The sequence below is a fragment of the Anomaloglossus baeobatrachus genome, chromosome 1 (assembly GCF_048569485.1).
Source record: "Anomaloglossus baeobatrachus isolate aAnoBae1 chromosome 1, aAnoBae1.hap1, whole genome shotgun sequence".
In the NCBI taxonomy this organism is placed as follows: Eukaryota; Metazoa; Chordata; class Amphibia; order Anura; family Aromobatidae; genus Anomaloglossus; species Anomaloglossus baeobatrachus.
In genome coordinates, this window is record NC_134353.1 from 264499232 (window position 1) to 264515557 (window position 16326).

The 16326-nt window shown below is 47.0% G+C and overlaps 1 protein-coding gene across 2 annotated transcripts in view; it reads left to right on the forward strand.

Moving 5' to 3' along the window:
- The window catches only part of ALPK1 (alpha kinase 1), a 256482-nt gene that overhangs the window by 117525 nt on the left and 122631 nt on the right, over positions 1-16326 (forward strand). The gene's annotated exons all lie outside the window — the stretch shown is intronic.

Below are 16326 nucleotides of genomic sequence, written 5' to 3' on the forward strand. Positions count from 1 at the left end.
GACATACTTTTTTGAATATTAGAAAATGAAAGAGGACAAGCTATTGGCGCAGTGTGCCACCAATGTATTAGCACTGAATGGCTTGGAGATTTGAATTTAATGACTTAACTTGCTAAATAGTTTTGCATGATTTATTCCATAGAGAAACGATGAAAACATTTTTTTTTTATTTCTGAGGATTAAACAAACCAGCAATACTTTGAAAATTGGTCCTAATGATATTTGTGACAGCTTTTGCCCTGCTTTGCGTTCCAGTTAATGATGTCTTTGAATTAGCATAACTGAAACCTTTATTGAATTTAATATCAGTGCGTTAATGGGTATTGATTTTGTGGAAGGCGGCAGAAGAAAAGTCAACGTAAGGGCTTCTGTTATAAATTAATTTAAACATTGTCCTCTTTTGCAAGTTGTTTTTTTTTGCACACGTGACAATACATTTGGTGAAAAACAGGAATAGTAAGATTAAATAATTCATGGGTGCAAAATAAGGCTCGACAACACTGAGTTCCCTTGTCCTTATGTACAGTCCAGCACCACACTTCCTTTTTTTTAAAGAAAATGTAAAGTTTTGTTTTTTTATTTTGATCTTTTTTTTAATTGACTTCAATTGTGGTAAATAACAGAATGTGCATTAGCAAGTTACCATATTCTTTACATTACACAATGTTTCCTGGCAAAGCTAAGTTAATTAATGCCAACTGATGGCATCAATTAATAAAAGTAGATCTATGAATTTATGGAAATTGTTTTCAGAATTACATAAAGATACTTATATATACTTATGAGTAGAGTCACAATTATTTTCCTCCTTTCACTATAGAGATACATACTTTATTAACAAAAATACTGAATAAAAATGAAAACTAAACACTTTTATTTTTCCTCCCATTTTTCATGAGCTGAATGCTAATGCGGGCTTTGCACACTACGACATCGCAGGTGCGATGTCGGTGGGGTCAAATTGAAAGTGACGCACATCCAGCATCGCATGCGACATCGTAGTGTGTAAAGCCTAGATGATACGATTAACGAGCGCAAAATCGTCGTAATCGTATCATCGGTGCAGCGTCGGCGTAATCCATAATTACGCTGACGCGACAGTCCGATGTTGTTCCTCGCTCCTGCGGAAGCACACATCGCTGTGTGTGAAGTCGGAGGAGCGAGGAACATCTCCTACTGGCGTCACCGCGGCTTCCGTAGGATATGCGAAAGGAAGGAGGTGGGTGGGATGTTTACATCCTGCTCATCTCCGCCCCTCCGCCGCTATTGGCCGCCTGCCGTGTGACGTCGCTATGACGCCGCACGACCCGCCCCCTTAGGAAGGAGGCGGGTCGCCGGCCAGAGCGACGGTCGCAGGTCAGGTGAGTGCATGTGAAGCTGGCGTAGCGATAATTTTCGCTACGCCAGCTATCACACGATATCGTACCTGCGACGGGGGCGGGGACTATCGCGTGCGACATCGCAGCATCAGCTTGCGATGTCGCAACGTGCAAAGCTGCCCTAAGAGCCAAAACGTTTTCTATGTACAGAAAAGGCCTTTATCGCTCCTATATTTTTTACAAGTTTGTCTAAATCTTTGTTAGTAAGCACTTCTTCTTTGCCAACATAATCCAACCACCTCACAGGAGGGGCATATTAAGGTGCCAATTAGACAGCATGATTATTGCACAGGTGTGCCTTAGTCTGGCAACAATAAGAGGCCACTCTAAAATGTGCAGTTTTATCACACAGCACAATGCCACAGATGACCCTCTATCTTAACCGTTCTCCAAAGGAGGTTCCAAAGGCGTTTCAGAGAATTTGGCAGCACGTCCAACTGGCCTTACAACCACAGCCCATGTGTGTTACTACACCAGACTGGGACCTCAACATCCAATATCTTCACCTCCAAGATCATCTGAGACCAGCCACCTGGACAGCTGCTGCAACAATCAGTTTGCCTAACCAAACAATTTGTGCACAAACTGTCAGAAACCATCTCAGGGAAGCTCATCAGCATGCTCATTGTCCTCATCGGGGTCTCCACCTGACTCAGTTTGTCGTCATAACTGACTTGATCGGAAAATGCTCACATTCAATGGCGTCTGGCACGTTGGAGAGTTGTTCTCTTCATGGATGAATCCCAGTTTTCACTGTACAGTACAGATGGCAGATTCCATGCATGGCGTTGTGTGGGTGAGCGGATTGCTGATGTCAATGTTGTGAATCGAATGGCCCATGGTGACAGTGGGGTTATGGTATGGGCAGGTGTATGTTATGCACGACAAACCCAAGTTAATTTTATTAATGTCATTTTGAATGCACAGCAATACCATGACGAGATGCTGAGGCCCATTGTTCTGCCATTCAAGCTCGACCTATAACCTCTTGTTGCAGAATGATAATGCACAGCCCCATGTTGTAAGGATCTGAACACAATTCCTGTAAGCTGAAACCATCCCAGTTCTTGCATGGCCACCATATTTATCAAATGTCACTCATTGAGCATTTTTAGGATTCTTTGGATCTGCGTATACTACAGCGTGTTCAAGTTTCTGCCAATATCCAACAACTTAGCACAGCCATTAAAAAGGCGTGGATCAACAATCCACATGCCACAATCAACAACCTGATCAACTCTATACAAGGGAGATGTGTTGCACTGTGTGAGGCAAATGGTGGTCACACTAGATAATGACTGAATTTCTGACACCTCCCCTCCCCCCTCGCCGAACCTCCAATATTCTAAAACTTCACATTTTAGACTGGCCTTTTATTGTGGCCAGCCTAAGGCACACCTGTGTAATAATCATGCTGTCTAATCAGCATCTGGATATGCTACACATATATGGTCGATGGATTATCTCAGCAAATGAGAAATGCTCACTAACACAAATTTAGATAAATGTGTGAACAATATTTGAGAGTAAAATGCCTTTTGTGTCCATAGAAAAAGTCTTAAGGCCCTGTCACACACAAAGATAAATCTGCGGCAGATCTGTGGTTGCAGTGAAATTGTGGACAATCAGTGCCAGGTTTGTGGCTGTGCACAAATGGAACAATATGTCCATGATTTCACTGCAACCACAGATCTGCCAAAGATTTATCTCTGTGTGTGACGAGGCCTTTAGTTCTTAGAGTTCAGCTCATGAAAAATGGTAGCAAATACAACAATGTTGCGTTTATGTTTTTGTTCACTGTATATGTATAGACGATCATATCTAAAATTCTAATTCATAACTGTTTGTTAGTACTTACGTTGGCTTCCACAGCCAGAAGTACAAATGGAAGAAATGCCAGTATAAACTCTAAAACTTGACCCAACACTTTACACTTCCTCACCTCACCCTAATAATGAATAGGAGTGCTTTATGTATACAGTTAGGTCCAGAAATATTTGGACAGTGACACAATTTTCGCGAGTTGGGCTTTGCATGCCACCACATTGGATTTGAAATGAAACCTCTACAACAGAATTCAAGTGCAGATTGTAACGTTTAATTTGAATATTTGAACAAAAATATCTGATAGAAATTGTAGGAATTGTACACATTTCTTTACAAACACTCCACATTTTAGGAGGTCAAAAGTAATTGGACAAATAAACCAAACCCAAACAAAATATTTTTATTTTCAATATTTTGTTGCGAATCCTTTGGAGGCAATCACTGCCTTAAGTCTGGAACCCATGGACATCACCAAACGCTGGGTTTCCTCCTTCTTAATGCTTTGCCAGGCCTTTATAGCCGCAGCCTTCAGGTCTTGCTTGTTTGTGGGTCTTTCCGTCTTAAGTCTGGATTTGAGCAAGTGAAATGCATGCTCAATTGGGTTAAGATCTGGTGATTGACTTGGCCATTGCAGAATGTTCCACTTTTTTGCACTCATGAACTCCTGGGTAGCTTTGGCTGTATGCTTGGGGTCATTGTCCATCTGTACTATGAAGCGCCGTCCGATCAACTTTGCGGCATTTGGCTGAATCTGGGCTGAAAGTATATCCCGGTACACTTCAGAATTCATCCAGCTACTCTTGTCTGCTGTTCTGTCATCAATAAACACAAGTGACCCAGAGCCATTGAAAGCCATGCATGCCCATGCCATCACGTTGCCTCCACCATGTTTTACAGAGGATGTGGTGTGCCTTGGATCATGTGCCGTTCCCTTTCGTCTCCAAACTTTTTTCTTCCCATCATTCTGGTACAGGTTGATCTTTGTCTCATCTGTCCATAGAATACTTTTCCAGAACTGAGCTGGCTTCATGAGGTGTTTTTCAGCAAATTTAACTCTGGCCTGTCTATTTTTGGAATTGATGAATGGTTTGCATCTAGATGTGAACCCTTTGTATTTACTTTCATGGAGTCTTCTCTTTACTGTTGACTTAGAGATGGATACACCTACTTCACTGAGAGTGTTCTGGACTTCAGTTGATGTTGTGAACGGGTTCTTCTTCACCAAAGAAAGTATGCGGCGATCATCCACCACTGTTGTCATCCGTGGACGCCCAGGCCTTTTTGAGTTCCCAAGCTCACCAGTCAATTCCTTTTTTTTCAGAATGTACCCGACTGTTGATTTTGCTACTCCAAGCATGTCTGCTATCTCTCTGATGGATTTTTTCTTTTTTTTCAGCCTCAGGATGTTCTGCTTCACCTCAATTGAGAGTTCTTTAGACCGCATGTTGTCTGGTCACAGCAACAGCTTCCAAATGCAAAACCACACATCTGTAATCAACCCTAGACCTTTTAACTACTTCATTGATTACAGGTTAACGAGGGAGACGCCTTCAGAGTTAATTGCAGCCCTTAGAGTCCCTTGTCCAATTACTTTTGGTCCCTTTAAAAAGAGGAGGCTATGCATTACAGAGCTATGATTCCTAAACCCTTTCTCCGATTTGGATGTGAAAACTCTCATATTGCAGCTGGGAGTGTGCACTTTCAGCCCATATTATATATATAATTGTATTTCTGAACATGTTTTTGTAAACAGCTAAAATAAAACTTGTGTCACTGTCCAAATATTTCTGGACCTAACTATATTTATTTTCCCCTATTTCTCTTTCAACCTTTCAAAAGATGAAATTGAAAATAATACATGGTTAATCTGTTCACCAATAGTAACTTTATCATTGATGTTGTCATTTTGGAGACCATATTTACATGCACTCTAGTAGACTAAGATTGCCGACAATGATACACTGTGTAGAAGTGGCACAATCTTCTTCATTAAAGAGTAAAGACCAGTATGACCTGCTTGCTTACTAATGTTGCCATTGCCATAAATCTGTACCAGTGCATACTGTCCATCAGAAGGTTTATAGAAGAAATCGTAGCTCATTCACTCCTTCCTCAGACTATGTTTGTGTGGCGCCCTGGACTAGCCAGGTCGCCACAGGTACTGCAACACACACCCCCACCCTGAGACAGGCACATCAGCCAGACACAAAATCCTTGTTGCCTCCCTCCAGGGGCTGATGTCCACACCAGGTTGGGTGGAGCCAGGCGGTTAGCCCCACCCACTGAGGAGTTCACACTCCTGGAGGCGGGAAAAGTAAAGGAGATCAGTTAGGGAAGTGCAAGGGAGAGGAGTGAAGTAGTGGTGAAGGAGTAAACTGACCGTGTCCGGGTGCGTGGCCCGGGCACTAAGAGCAAGGTTGGCAGACGGTGGTGGCCGTCTGCAGGAGAGGCGAATCAACGCGGAACCGTAGGACCGGGGTCGGGCGGTGGCCCGCCGGTACCGAACCGGGGAGCGAAGTGAAGCCAGCACACACAGGCAGGGCCTGCGGACCCCGACCAGGCTTGGAGTCGCCGTTAAGAGGTCAAATCCGTCAGTTACCGGAACCCCAGGGGTTTCCTAACAGCCAAGACCCGATAGAAGGCAACCGTCCGACCAGTAGAAGGAAATACAGCTACCGCCACAGCTAGAGTTCCAAGGGCCAGAGCCTGCGGGCAAAAGGGCTCCTCCGGCACATATATACGCTGGGGAGCGGGTTACCGGTGGGAAGCCATCGGGACCGAACATACACAAAGGTGCAGGGAAAGGCAGCCACTACCAACCGTCCGGGAGAAGCCACAGCAGCCGGCTGCGGGACCTGTCCATCCAGCCGTTTGGTTTACCAGAGACTTTTGTACATTTATGGCTGAGTGAGTACCACCGTGCCATCCGGCACCGCGCTGCGCAGTCCAGGCGACCCTGCACCTTGCCAACCCTGCCTCCCCGTCACCTCACAGGGCCCCGGGACCACCAACCCCTACCCACAGAGGGGGAAAACGACATCCCAGCTGCTCCCTTCCATTGCTCCCGGGATCCCCGTCACCAGCAGCGGTGGTGCCCAACCTCACCACAACCCGTGGGTGGCGTCACAGACTAAATCCCCAAACCAAACTATCCCCTTTCACTCACGGGCGAGGAGCACCGCTCGAGTCCCCGGATCCGGGCCCACCGCTCGAGCCACTGAGCAGCAGCAGCGCCGGACCCGAGCGCTAGCGAGCGCAGAACCCCACCGCCCGCGACATTTGTATTTGAAGTGTGGTATATCTTTCCTGTTATATCAGTTGAATTGTTGCCCATTGACAATCTACCGCCGTGCAGAGGATGTTTTAAAATAAACTATACTGCCACTTGATAAACACTTATTTTGATTGGACCTTTTAACTACTGGTATTAATATGTATGAGGCCTCCCAATATGGCAGATATAAGGAGAAAAAAGACTGGACATGATGGATTTTAAGAATATTTTTTTTTCTATTTAGATTGCAGAGACAATACACTACACTGCACAGGCTGACATTACCTGATCTTTAGGTACTTTCCCACACAGAAGCCATATGACTGCCACATGTGCTTGTGTATAAGACATAAATGGGTTTTAATTACAAAAAACACACATGAATTAGTTTCAAACATTAAACTAATATATTTCTGGGGGGCGTGGCCAGCGGGCAGCATGAGCGGTCGCATCTGAGATCAGCTCCGCAGTCCAACGCCTGATATTGCAATTAATCCTGCCATAATCGGTAACCAAAAAAAAAACATCATCAGATTCCCCCCAGTGCGGTGAACATCCTGATCTGAGGCATGAGTAGGGGACGCAGCGCAGCGGCGGCGGAGAAGCTAAAAAGTTTGCCCGTGACCCCCAGCAAGATGGCGCTGGCAAGCAGGCAGCGCGGGAAGCCAGCGAGACGGAGGAGGAGGATGGCGCGGATGCGGAACCCGAGGGAGCGCTGGAACTGACCTTACAACAAGTCTCAGCACGTCTCCTCGCGACAATCCAGAACTCTAAGGTGTCGCTAACAGGCAAGATTGAGGAGGTGAAAATTGATGTGGGCCTTCTCAGACTGGGTCTGCAAAACCTCCGTGAGCATGTCAAGGAGACGGAGCAGAGGATCTCCACGCTGGAGGACGACGCAAGAACGACGCCTGGTAGGCTAGCGTTCCTGGAGCAAGCGGCAAACAACTGGGCGCAGAGGGCGGACGACCTAGAAAACTGCCTTCGTCGCAATAATCTGAGAATCCTGGGGATGCCAGAGAGAACGGAAGGAAGCGACCCATGTAAGTTCATGGAAGCTTGACTTACAGAAACCTTCCCAGATGCGACGCTATCTGCGGCCTATGCCATAGAAAGAGCCCATCGGGTTCCAGCTAAACCTCCTCCCCCGGGGGCGCAACCGAGGCCTCTCCTAGCTAGGCTGCTAAGCAGCAGGGATAGAGATGTGATCCTGAGTGCTGCGAGACGCAAAGGACCGATAACGCACAACAACGCAACTATATCGATATTTCCCGACTTTTCTGCGTCCCTTCAGAAACCAAAAGCATCTTTCATCCAAGTGAAGAAGCGCCTCAGGGAGCATCAGATTACCTACTCCATGATTTTCCCTGCTCACCTCAGAGTGGTTCATCAGGATTGCTTCATGTTTTTCACCTCTCCTGGGGAAGCGGAGGATTTGATCAACTCGCTGAAGCTGGGAAGGAAACGCTGAAGCGGGCCGGGTTCTTGCGATGTCTTGGGGGTCGCTACTGAGTCTAACTTGCGATACCTCTGACCTACAACTCCGAAAGGATGTGGATCCGGATCTTATGCGATATGCTCGGGGTCGCTAACGCGTTGTTTGTGTCCCCTGTGCTTTTTGAAATTCCATTTTATGGATCGCAAGAAAGTCAGCGCTGTTGCAATCCTGTTTTCAGGGCGACATGTTTGGGGTCGCTGTTGTGATTGGCTCGCGGCTCCCCGAATATGGATTCCCGCTGCCTTATTTGTTGGGGAGGAAACGCTGTTGTGGACCCGATCCATGCGATGCTTTATGGGTCAATACTGCGTCCAGCTTGCAACGCTGTTAATTTGGATTCCCGCAGCCTCCTATGCCGGAAACAAACTGAGTCACCCGTGATACAGAGTTCCTTGCTCCTGACCCGAGGGCCCGGAGCCTCACCCTTTGGAGGAGACTTTGGCCCGATCGCTATTGCGTTGCTCAGATGCGAGGCACGGTGGACTCGAAATAATTATTCAAGTCATTGGATGGACTGGATTCTCATTTTTTTGGAGGATCATATTTTGCATCGCAGTTATGGCTAATATTGCTATTCACTATAGATCTTTATTAAGGTTATGGTTACCGTATGTTATTGCTATATATGTCCTATTACGAACCTCTGCCTCTTCCTTCCCGCCTTTCCTTCCTTCCCCGTCCCCCCTTTCTCAACTAATATTCCAAAATTCTCCTCCTCTTAATAACCCTATTATCTAATCCAATTACTGCACAGCCTTAACCCCAATCCCTGGCCCCTAACCCCCCTTTTCCTTTTCCTTTCCCTCTTGCTTCCACTTTCACCCCCCAGCTTACCTTACTCCTTCCCTTCCCCCTACACACCTATCCTCACCCATCCCCCTATTTTTTCCCAATTCATATGCCGCTGAGACACATTCTGATATCTCACTTCTCCTCCCCCCCCAGCCTTCTACTTCTTCCCCTGGCCCTCGTTCTACTTCTCTTCTTTAACCCCCTCTATTCCCCCCTTTCCTCCCTGCTCTTATCTTTTCTCTCCTTCTCTCTCCCTTCCCCTTTCTCTCTTTTCTGGTTCCCTCCTTCTTTCTAGATCCACCCTTTCCCCCCATCTTTATAACTATATATATATCATTCATTTAGGATAATTAATAGTTGTAATAAGTTGGACTGTAGGAGTGGCTCAGATCCTTGATTAAGGACTCCCCCATACCAAGTACAACAACTAGCCACGTTAGCTGTTCCTAGACGTTTCTAGGGAATATCTCTCCTGGTCACACTACTAAGTTTTCCTTGTTGCCCTCGTTGGGCAACCAAGTATTCAGTGTTCAGGGGTACGTTTACCCACGTTAAACTGCAGGTTGAGTACTTGACATACTTTATCCAATTTCACAGGTAATATTCACTAATGGTTATAAGTTTAATGACATGGAACGTCAGGGGACTGGGCACGGCCAGGAAGAGGGCGGCAGTGTTTTCACACATCAAATCTTCCAAAGCTCTGATTGTATGCTTACAGGAGACCCATCTGCTATCTGAAACAGATTTCTTAAAAAAACATGGATCCAATGGTCGGCTCATGCCACTCATTCCTCCTTCTCTAGAGGGGTATCGGTATTGGTTCATAGATCACAAAGTTAGGACCCGGGTAAGGTTGTAAAAGGCCCTGAGGGTAAATATGTGTTCATTCAAACCCACATAGACGGATCAATGGTGGTGATCTTAGCCATTTATAATCCTCCTACGATGGGCACCTCACTTCTATATGAGGCGGCTAAGTTTGCTTCTCAATACCCTCAGGCACTGGTATTCTGCATGGGGGATTTTAATTTAATCAATAACACTGGGTTAGATAAATTTAGTACCCAACTGGCATCTATCCCTCAAACGATACAAACCAGACTGAGTGCATTCCTCAAGGAGGTGGGGTGGTGTGATATCTGGCGTCTTCATAATCCAGTCTTGAGGGAATATACCTGCTACAGCCCCGGGAAACACTCCCTATCCAGGATTGACTACATATGTGGGAATGAGAGGGTCTGTTCTTATATACAATTGGTATGCCATTTACCTAGATCTGTTTCAGACCACTCCCCAGTATTTGTGAGTGTCCGATGGGAGGGATGCAAGTCACATAGATTATCTTGGAAGATCAACCCCTGGTGGCTGTCACTCTTTGGAGCCAATGATAGGATCCCTGACCAGATTAAAACATACACTGAGATTAATTCTATTGAGGAAAATTACTCAGCCTATTGGGACGCTCTTAAGGCATACCTTAGGTGCTGTTGCCAATCCTCCATTTCATATACCAAGAAACAAGCGGCCAGGGAAGAGCAGGACCTAGCTGCTCAAAATAAATTATTGGAACACAGATTTACATCTGACCCGACTGAAGAAAATAGATCCCGCTGGCTACAAGTAGGGAGGCAATATCTTCTATTTTTGCAGGATAAGGCCAAAAGACATGTCTTCTTCACGAACCAGAGATACTTTGAGCAGGGAAACCAATCTAGCAGCCTATTGGCATTTCTGGTGCATCAGTCCAATAGCTCACCCGCGGTCCTCCGGATCAGAGCTTTGGGTGGGGAGATTGTCACTTCCGTCTCTGACATTTTGGAAGTGTTCTCTTCCTTTTATAAGCGCCTGTATGAGTCCAGACTGACTTTCTCCAGAGAGGAGATCTCTGACTATCTTCGAGACCTTAGGTTTCCCAAATTGAATTCGGACCAGAGACTAGCTTTAGATGAGGACATTGGCCTGGGGGAGCTGGTGGAAGCGATGGGGGCCCTTAATAAGGGTAGGGCGTCTGCTCCTGGTGGACTCCCGATTGAGATATATACTAAATACCAGGGGGAGATTGCTTCAGCCCTCCTGGAGACGATCGGGGCCTCATTCCGGATGGGTAGACTGCCCGACTCCTTCTATGAGGCCACCTTTGTTTTATTATTGAAGCCGGATAAGGACCCCCTGGACTGCGGCTCTTACAGACCAGTCTCATTGTTAAATTCTGATTACAAAATACTTACGAGAATCCTGGCAACTAGACTCAATAAAGTAATCTCCTCCATAATACATAGGGATCAGTCTGGATTTATCCCAGGTAGGAGCACTTCGGACAATCTGAGGAGGGCACAGGTGATCTTACAGGCGGGTGTAAAACTGGACGACGACTGGGCTCTGGTCTCATTGGATGCGGCTAAAGCCTTCGATTCCATTGAGTGGCCCTATCTGCTGGAGGTACTGCGGGCCTTTGGATTCGGTAACAATTTCATTCGTTGGGTTGAAATTCTATACAAGGCGCCAACGGCCAGTATCCAGGTGGGTGGCGGGGTGTCTGAGACCTTCGCCCTGGGGAGGGGAACTAGACAGGGGTGCCCCCTGTCTCCCCTCTTATTTGCTTTAGCCATGGAACCGTTGGCAGTGCGTATTCGGGGGGGGCCCATTGTATGAGGGAGTAAGGTATAGAGGGGGACAGGAACGTCTGTCACTGTATGCGGACGACCGGCTGCTTTTTGCCTCCAAGCCGGACTCCTCCATTCCTAGAGCTGTGGAACTCATTGATCAGTTCGGGGAATTCTCGGGCCTAGTGATAAATTAGTCAAAATCATATCTCCTATTTCTATCTCAGTGTAGAAATGAATCGGTGGACACATATTTATGTAGAATACCGGTAGTTGATCAGTTCAAATACCTGGGGATTATATTAACAAAAAGTCCAGCAGAAATGATTGCTAGAAATGTTGTGTGAAGATGTAATTTACCCTCTCACTGTATATGCTGTGATACTATGTCATGATATGTATATTTCCCTGGTTGTATTAGTTGTAATTCATGTATTTTCTTGGGGGAGCTACTGGTCTCAATGTGTCTCTCTCATACAATTGTAGTCTTGGCATCTAATGTGATTATGTAAATAGCCTGTCCTCTTCTTTCCAGAGTTGTGTATCTAATCTGTAATTGCATTGGCCAGTGAAGGAATAGTCATTGTTCTTTACAGCAGGGGATCCCTTCATCTACTGTGGCTGGCAGACATATTGGAGCCCTGTGATGGACCAAACCATTGATGATAGGATGTGTGACCCCTACCCCCTGAACAAACATGGTGGGCTGGTCAAGCAGCACAGACAATGCATTTCCCTTTTTGTAACTTCAGAGTGAGCTGAAACTTGAAGAGAGCAGGAGCCCCAGCCTGGGTGGCTGTGGACACGGACGGAGCTAGGCCTGTGTGGCGGCCCGTGTGATTGTGTGGAACTCTTTGGACTACTGTAAGGACGATTGCTTTGTTATCCGGTCCGAGGATTGTCGGGAAGGGCCCCCGAATCTGTTTTATGTGGACTAATCGTGTGCTGTTCCTGTATTCCTGTTAATAAACCTGTTGGATCGTTCCTCGGCCTTGTCCATCCTTTGCTCTCTTGTACACCACCGTCACATGTTGCACCTCTCCAAACATACTTCGGGGAAAAATTTAATAGGTGGAGTCAGCTTCCCCTCTCAGTAGCGGGAAGGATTAACCTACTTAAAATGATAGTACAACCGAAGTGTCTTTATATTACCCAGCATATCTTCGTACAGATTCCCCGGTCCTTTTTCCGCTCCATGGAATCCTTAATGATTTCTTTTGTCTGGGGTTCCTCTAGATCAAAAATCCAGCTAGCTAAATTGCAAAGACCTAAAGATCTGGGGGGCATGGCCCTTCCGGACCTATACATATATTATTTAGCTGGACAGTTGAAATATCTGGGATACTGGACATTACCTGGTGCAGGTAGCTCCCCGGAGGGATTCTTGGCGGATTTCACGGGGATGAAACTGCTATGGCCTCTACTATTTGATCACAAACGAGCCCCTGAAGGCCGAATCCTCCCAATTTACAAACTGGGGGCCAAGATTTGGAAGGAAGCTAGGTCCACCTTTGGTTTTCAGGATGTACCCATTGAGACCCCTTTATGGGGCAATTCGGACCTCCCGTATTTTTGTGGATTGCCGGGCTTTGCGGAATGGAGGAACCGAGGAATAGTCACCCTGAGCTCAATAGTCCGAGACAATGAGCTCCGTCCCTTTGCGCAACTGCAGAATGAGTTTGATCTGCCGGATTCTCATGAGTTCAAGTACCTCCAGGTCAGACATGCTTTCCGGGCTCAATTTTCTGGTCGTGGGGTTAGATTTTCATCATTCCCGATAATCGGAATTATTAGATCACAGGGCCCTGGGGGTCTAGTTTCTAAATTATACTCATCCTTCATCCGGGCCAAGGCCATGAACACTCCTCTCCCCATCTTGGGGAAGTGGAAAACCAAAATCCCTGAGTTAGACGATATAGTTTGGGATGACATTATTGAATCCCACACCTTGGTTTCTCCTGCAATTAACAATAGACTCATTCAGCTATATATTATACATTAGAGCTATATTACTCCGGTAAGGCTAAATATAATGAATAGCACAGTTACGGACTCTTGCCCGAGGTGTGGGAGAGGTGGTGCAGACTTTTGGCATATGATATGGGAATGTCATGCTGTCTACTCCTATTGGACAGAAGTTGCATCAACGCTTGCGGCTGTGCTGGAGAAAGTGGTCCCTATGAGCCCGATCCTGTGTTTGTTTGGTGTATTGAATATTAACTCCTGGTCCCAATCTGAGAATATGCTACTAAAGAAAGCCCTTTTCTTGGCTCGTAAGGGCATAATACTAAATTGGATGAATCCTAGACCCCCATCCAGAGCTTCTTGGATTGCCCTTGTGAATGCCATAATCCCTCTAGAGCAATTTGTATTCAAGAACAGGGGTTCTTTAAATAAATTTGAGAAAATCTGGGGCAGATGGATGAGATCGCCCTTGACAGGGGGTTCGCCCATGTGACGGAGTGTACAGCAGAGCAAGGAGAGACAACAGGCCGAGGAACGATCCAACAGGTTTATTCACAAGAACACTGGAACAGCACACGATAAGTCCACGTAAAACAGATTCGGGGGCCCTTCCCGACAATCCTCGGACCGGATTACAAAGCAATCGTCCTTACAGTAGTCCAAAGAGTTCCACACAATCCCACGGGCCGCCACACAGGCCTAGCTCCGTCCGTGTCCACAGCCACACAGGCTGGAGCTCCTGCTCCCTTCAAGTTTCAGCTCACTCTGACTGAATCTCCCAGGTAAGCAGAGTTTACACTAGTTGGACTCTAGGCCCACCTCCCCCTACTCCCAGGGATGGAAGTGCCTCAAGAGGATATAACCTTGCATTTTAGGGGGTGATTACCTACAACAATAGAAATGTACACAGAAGTAGTTCAAATAAGACAATGAACCCAGCTTGAAATAGGAATCTGTACAGCATATACAGTGAGAGGGTAAATTACATCTTCACAATCCCTCCCCCTCCCAACTTGTGTACGTACTAGGGACCTCTACAGGTCACTGGTTAAGTACACACAGGCAGAGCGTTACTTACATGTGGCTTCATGCAGCCACGAATTGGCATCGTAGCTCTCCCACATCATTGCCCAGGAGAACAGCTGCAGGCAGACCACCCATCACCCCAACCACACATCGCCTGACCCCAAAACCAAAGCTCAGATCCACAGTGGCTGTGGGAATAGTCCTCCATTGTCCACCAGCCAGTTCAATGACAATCCCAGGTCCTCTATGGATTGCCTCAGGCCGAACCACTCGGGGATCAGCCAGTGTGAGGAAAGCACCCGAGTCACAAAATCCAACAAGTCTCTGTCCATCCAGCACAACCTCCTGCAAGTGCTTACCTCGATGAGCAGAAGTCGTCATAACTGCAGGTCGCACCCCGTAATCTCCTGGTGGTGCAACATGGGGGGCTGAGTCACTAGGCCAGTCCTCACATAGCGGTGCCACATCTTCCTCCATGGCGCTGGGCTGTAAATAATTAACAATCCGATTGGGCGCAGGATCAGTCCTCATTTGAACAGCTGGGCAGGAGACTTGCCGATGCCCTGGCTGTCCACATTGATAGCATCTGAGCTGGGTCTCCCTCCATCCAAGGCGTCCTCTTGGGTAAGGGGTAGGGGAACTTGGAGGCCGACTCCCACCTGAAGGTGCTGTAGGGGTTTGAGGATGATTCCTCCATGGGCTGGCTGGGCATGAGGCCTGCAAATGCCCGGGATGCCTACAAACATAACACCTGCGCTCTGTTACTTCCTCTCCCCGGCGTATTCCAGAAAGTGCAGTAGAAGCAACTGAAGGCACATTAACACGGGTATCAACATGTGGTGGCTTAGAGGAACGGGGAACAATGGGGGCAGAATAACTGGGGGCATCCGGTGTTGTGGAGCTGTTAGGCGTCTCTCCATCCTCCAACAAAACCCTCCACTGAGGCTTGATAGTGAGCACCTCATCAGCTAGAGCAGCAGCTTCCTCCACTGTCGCTGGTTTTATCTCACGCACCCATTCCCGGATCTCAGCGGGGCACTGGGCAAAGAATTGTTCTTTTAGGATGACCTGGAGGAAGGTCTGCCAAGTTAAGGTTCCCTCTCCCTCCAGCCAGCGATGGCACACTTGTTTCAGTCTGTGGGCAAACATCTTGAAAGACACTTCTCCATCACAGGCTAATGTACGGATTTAGTCCTATAAGTATCTGGGGTCACGTCATAATGTTCCAGAATGGTCTGTTTTATCTCCCCATACTCACAATTCCACTGAGGGTCCATAGCTCTATAGGCGTCGGCAGCTCCACCCTCCAAGAGGCCCACCAGGTGTCTGACTCGCTCTCTTTCTGGGACTTCCATTAATCGGCACTGATGCTCAAAGTCCTGAAAGAAGCCCTCAATGTCACCTGCAGCTTCATTAAATGGCTTAAAGTCCTTGCGGGACACTCTGGAGAATTCCCTCATAGTTGGTGCTGTGGTTAAAGTTTGTCTGGAGCCTCTAGCTGCTTCCACAGCAAATCTCCTCTCCAGCAATGCCCTCTCTTGAGCTCTGCGAATAGCATCCATCTTATATTCAATGGTGACCTCATCTCCAAGCAGTGCCATCTCCTCTTCATACCACACAATCCATTGACTTTTTTGGGTATTTACCTCCAGCTCCCGTCTTTCCTCCCTTTGCTGTGAGGATCCTTCCTCCACGTCATTTTGCGAGCAGACTCCTTCTAGCGCCTCAATCAGCTGCTCCTTGGAGAGTCCTTTGAAACGAACTCCTACTTCACGGGCCTTTGATTGCAGGCTCCCCAAAGTCCAGGTCTTGTACTCTGCAGTGCTGGTTCCTGATGTTGAGCCATTGTCCTCCATTCCTTCTGCTCTGATCCCACCGCTGCAACCAGTTTGTGACGGGGTGTACAGCAGAGCAAGGAGAGACAACAGGCCGAGGAACGATCCAACAGGTTTATTCACA